This window comes from Hevea brasiliensis, chromosome 13 (genome assembly GCF_030052815.1).
Source record: "Hevea brasiliensis isolate MT/VB/25A 57/8 chromosome 13, ASM3005281v1, whole genome shotgun sequence".
In the NCBI taxonomy this organism is placed as follows: domain Eukaryota; kingdom Viridiplantae; phylum Streptophyta; class Magnoliopsida; order Malpighiales; family Euphorbiaceae; genus Hevea; species Hevea brasiliensis.
Window position 1 is genome coordinate 31449356 of NC_079505.1, and position 6000 is coordinate 31455355.

Here is a 6000-nt window from a genome sequence, read left to right on the forward strand (position 1 = left end):
AATTCGTATGAAGTCTGTAATAAAGTTTAGTTTGTAATTCTTTTGATGTAAATTTTGTAAGGATATATATAAATTGTTTTGTCTCTAATGAAATATGAGTAAAATGTATTGCTAGTATTTTGAGGACTATTAAATTTTGAACTTGAGAAATTGATTGAAATGATTGTGGAGTTGTTGAAATGGATTGAGTTTGATTGTGAAATTGAAGTAGTTGTTGAGAAAGATTTTTAGAAGTGCTTTTTACAGGTATTTAAAGAACTGGTTTCTCAAAATACAGACAGAACTCTGTCAAAATTTTTATAAAATTTGCGGAAAACTAAAATGGACCAAAAATATTAACTAGTTTTAATCTTAAATAAATGTTTTAAATGCCTATTAGAAAATGCTCACCACTTGTCAAAAGTAAGAAAATTGTTTAAAATCCCTTGTAGGGTACTTAATGAGTTATCGGTAGGTGAAGTTCAGTAGTTCATTAGGTATTCTACGGGATCATGTTATGCCTTACAGAGGGGTAAGGTGTGACATGTTTTAGTGGTATTAGAGCCGCTCGCGTGTCCTCTTGGGCGATGGTGGGGCAAACCTCAGCGAGGACGCTGAGTCCCGAAAGGGGGGGAGAAAGGTCCCTTAGGCAAATGCCACATCGGCAAAGCACGGAGATGGTATTGGGTTCAAAAAGTAATGATATATAAAATGGGGGAACTAATTACTAGAGGCGCCTTTTGGTGGAATAACCTGGAGAGTTGGAAGAACTCCAGGGTTAAGCGTGCTCGTTTGAGAGAAATCCTAGGATGGATGACCTCCTGGGAAGTTCTCCATTCCACCTATGGGACAAAACCGTGAGGCTTATGGCCAAAGCGGACAATTCCTCTAGTGGTTGGAGCCCGATCATTACATCATGTACCAAAAACAAAGGAGTAACCCGAGACTTGCCATAGTCTTGCGACTTAAGGCATCAGCCACAACATTATCTTTCCCTGGCTGATAGTCTATCAGACAATCATAGTCTTTTATCAACTCTAACCATCTCTTCTGTCTCAAATTCAACTCTTTCTTGGTGCCTAAATACTTCAAACTCTTATGATTTGTGTAGATGTAACACTTTTCCCCATACAAATAATGTCTCCAGATCTTAAGAGCAAACACAATAGCTGCAAGCCCCAAGTCATGTGTCGGATAGTTCCTCTCATGCGGTTTTAGCTGGCATGATGCATAGGCAATGACATTTCGATCTTGCATCAATACACAGCCTAACCCATTGTGAGAAGCATCACTGTAAACGGTGTATTCTTTACCCGGAGTAGGTAAAGTCAAGACTGGAGCTTCAGTCAAACATTTCTTCAATTTATCAAAACTTTGTTGGCATTTATCCGTCCACTGAAATTTCATATCTTTCCTAAGCAGCTTGGTCAATGGAGATGCCAACATGGAGAATCCCTTCACAAATCTACAGTAGTATCAAGCTAAACCCAGAAAAAAAGGTCCCTTAGGCAAATCCCACATCGGCAAAGCACGAAGTTGGTCTTGGATTCAAAAAGTAATGATATATAAAATGGGGAAACTAATCACTAGAGGCGCCTTTTGGTTGAATGGCCTGGAGAGTTAGAAGAACTCCAAGGTTAAGCGTGCTCACTTGAGAGAAATCCTAGGATGGGTGACCTCCTGGGAAGTTCTCCATTCCACCTATGGGACAAAACCGTGAGGCTTATGGCCAAAGCGGAAAATTCCTCTAGTGGTTGGAGCCCGATCGTTACAATTGGTATCAGAGCCGCTCGCATGTCCTCTTGGGCGATGGTGGGGCAAACCTCAGCGAGGACGCTGAGTCCCGAAAGGGGGCGAGAAAGGTCCCTTAGGCAAATCTCACATCGGCAAAGCACGGAGTTGGTCTTGGATTCAAAAAGTAATGATATATAAAATGGGGGAACTAATCACTAGAGGCACCTTTTGGTGGAATGGCCTGGAGAGTTGGAAGAACTCCAGGGTTAAGCGTGCTCACTTGAGAGAAATCCTAGGATGGGTGACCTCCTAGGAAGTTCTCCATTCCACCTATGGAATAAAACCGTGAGGCTTATGGCCAAAGCGGACAATTCCTCTAGTGGTTGGAGCCCGATCATTACAAGAAAACCAAACCAAGTTGACCTAAAAATTACCCTAATCTGGGTGACCTGCATTCTGCCTGGGCAAAATGACCAAATGAACAGTATTTATTCATTTAGTCATAACTCTGTGTAAAAAAGTTCAATTGACCTGATATTCTACCAACAGAAAGCTGAGACATAGACCTACAACTTTCATGAAGAACACAAATCCAAATTCTGACCATAACCAAGTCAAATTGCCAACCAAACTTAGGTTACCAAATCTGGCAGAACCAGTTTTGCCCAGAATTTTGGATTCTGTCCAATCCGGCCAGTTATGGTATTTAGGCCATAACTTTAGCTACAAAACTCCAAATGGAGTGATTCAAAAAAGGAAATGTAACTAGACAAAGTAAGGAACAACTTTCATGAAGATAATTTTTCCAAATTCCTACTGTACAAATGACCAATGATACAGTAAATATAAGGCTTGAAATATAAAAATTTTGAATAACTAACACTAAGCTTAGAATTGGTATTGGCAACCAATACCAACAATTTTAGAATGCAAAATGTGGTATGTTGGGAGTATTAGAACCAATGTACCTATTCTCTATGCAAAAGTCAACATTTTAGTTGACTAATGAAATGAATAGTAACACCTAAACTTAAATTTCAAGAATTGTAAAATTTAAAAGTGTAACATGCCCTAGTACACATAGCAAGATTGGTTTGGATAGGTTAGCATGCCAATAGTGTACAGTTAGTAGTACTGCACATGGCATTATGCCATTCTGTGATTTTATGGCTTTTAGCCATTCTGACATTGTGATGATACTTGGCCTTATGCCTAATGTTGTTACAGCTTATTAGCTGTTCTATTGCACAACGGGAGATACATATGTGACCGATGGTGTGACGGCTCGAGGTACTTGATACCCAGTGCCAGTTTACCCGTTTATCCAATCCAGTCATCCAGTATAGGTTACTTGGGCAACTAAAAATGAAAGTGGATAAATTTAATAAAATTATGAATATAACAAATACAAAATAAATAAGATTACCAATAATGATCAAAAAATTGTCTACATAAGACATCAGAACATCCACTGCATATTTATTTTATGTTATTTCTTTTTATTTTATTATTGGCACCACTAAGCATTATTGATTAGTGCGTTGCTTTTTGCCACGCGTAGGTTCTGGAGAGACCAACCGAGAGCCTAGTAGACCATAGACTGGGTGAGACCTTCTGCAGCTCTACATAGTGTCTGTGTCACCTCACCGTCATTAGTGCATTAGTAGGACACTAGGTTTTATTTTGATAAAAGTTTCTCATATGTAATTAAGACTTTTGTAATGTATTTTGGTATTGATGTAAATAATGGAAACTGTGTTTATGAATGAAAAAGTGAACATTTATTTATGACTTTTATATGAATATCATATGAAATGAATAAATGAGAAATGGGAGTATATTTGAGAAATATTGAGATTTTATTGATGAAATGGAGTTTGGGATTGATTGAAAGTTTTGGAAGTGTTTTTCACAGGTTCCGAAGAACTGTTTTATCCATTTTTAGCCGGCACTCTGCCGGATTTTCTATAAAATTTGCGAAACCTCAAATAAATTGATGTTTTCCATAAATAACTTAAATAAATTATACTTCACCAATTGTACTTCATAACTATGATAAAAATAAATAAGGAAGGATAAAAAGGATTGAAAAAAAATAGGGTATTCTGGTACACTGTGTGACATATCTTACTTGGCTAAGCTGTAGACGAGTAAGGGGTGTCACATTTACTAGTATCAGAGCACGGTTTAGGCGTTTCTGGGCCTAGATCGAGTCCATGCCATGCATTGCATTTGTAAAAGTCAAGGTGGCACTAATGCAGATCTGTTTGTTTTTGTTATTTTGAATAGGATATGGACCCCACATCTCAGAGGGCAGTTGAGGAGGAAGTGGAGAGTCATGCTCCACTGCGATGGCGAGGCGGGGTTAGGAAAAACACGCTCACTCAAGCAGAGCCTGCTCAGCCTCCACAGGCCATGTTCCAGCAAATGGCTGAGTTTTTCAGACAAATAGTTGGGGTAATGCCACCACCACCACCACCACCACCTCCATAGCAGAATCACACCTGGAAAGACTGAAAAAATTTAGAGTAGTGGATTTCTTTGGCAAGAGAGAAGATGATTCTGTTGCAGCTGAAAATTGGTTGAACAGAATCGGTAGATTTTTAAAACAACTCCACTACACTCTAGAATAAAATCTAGAAGCTACTGTATCTCTGTTGCAAGATGATGCCTACCAATGGTGGGATACAGTGTCTAGTGAAGTGCAGCTAGAAGTAATAATTTGGGACTTCCTCTCAGAATTCAAGAAAAAAGTATCTGGGTAGTGTATACCTGGAAGAGAGAAGAAGAGAGTTCATAAACCTGTGGCAGAGACAGCTGACAGTGGCTGAGTATGAAAAGGAATTTGTCAGACTGAGTCGTTACGAAAGGGAGATAGTCCCTAATGAAGCCGAAAGGTGTAAGAGATTTGAAGAGGGATTAAATGACAACATAAAGATCATGATCACTGCCTTGGGAATCACAGACTTCACCAAGTTAGTGGAAGCTGCAATAAAAGCTGAAAAAGTTAGAATAAGTGAACAGACCAGAAGAGAGAGACAGCAGAAGAGGGGCCCAGGTCAGTCTATTTCATCTCCTGCACCTGGGAAGAAGTTCAAAGGTCCACCTGCATAGAGTTCAGGTCAACCACAAGGTCAGGGTCAGTCCTAGGGGCCCAGGCCACAATTCACCCCTAGGAGAGGTCAGTCCACACCATCAGTGGGCAGCTCTCCAGGGACGGGGTTCAGGGGACTAACCCCAGCATCTTCTGCATGTCCACATTGCCTAAAGTGGCATAAGGGGGAGTGTTAGAGAGTGACTAGTGCCTGCTTAAGGTGTAGGTCGACAGAGCATCAGCTGAGGAACTGTCCACACAGAACTATTACATCTGCTCCAACACAAGTAGACAGACCTACTCCTGCACCTCAAAGGGGTAGGAAATCTGGCAAATCTGAGGTAGTGGGACCATTACAGAGGCCTGCATCTGAGCCAACAGAGAGGCCTGAGGGCAGACCACCTGCCAGAGCCTATGCCATGAGAGCTCAGGAGGAGCAAGATGTCTTGGACGTCATCAGGGGTACGTTCTCCCTCTACAATACATCTGTGCATGCATTGGTGGATCCAGGATCCACTCATTCATACATCTGTATTAACCTACCCGTAGAAAGGGAGATACTAGTAGGGGAGAGTGACCAAGACATTTTGGTCACTAATCCATTGGGCCACAGTGTAATGGTGAACAAAGTGTACAAAAGTTGCCCGTTAAGGATTCAGGGGTATGAATTCTTGGCAGACCTGTTTGAGTTGCCTTTCCATGAGTTTGACGTGATTTTGGGAATGGACTGGTTGTCACGATATCAGGCAATGGTTGATTGTAAATTGAAGAGAATTTCCTTAAAAACTCCTGAGGGTAATGAGATTACAGTTGTGGGGGAAAGGACAGATTTCTTGTCCAATGTCATCTTAGTCACAGTTGTAAGAAAACTGATGAGAAAAGGCTGTGAAGCCTACCTAGCACATGTGGTGGATACTAGGCAGGCTAAGCTAAATTTGTGTGACATACCCACAGTAAGAGACTTCCCAGATGTGTTTCCTAAAGAATTGCCTGACTTGCCACCAGAAAGGGAAGTCGAATTTGCTATTGAGATATTGCCGGGTACAACACCAATCTCTATTGCTCCTTATAGGATGGCACCCACGGAATTGAAGGAACTGAAAATCCAGTTATAGGAGTTGCTGGATAAGGGGTTCATACGCCCCAGTGTGTCACCATGGGGAGCTCCGGTGCTGTTTGTAAAGAAGAAGGAT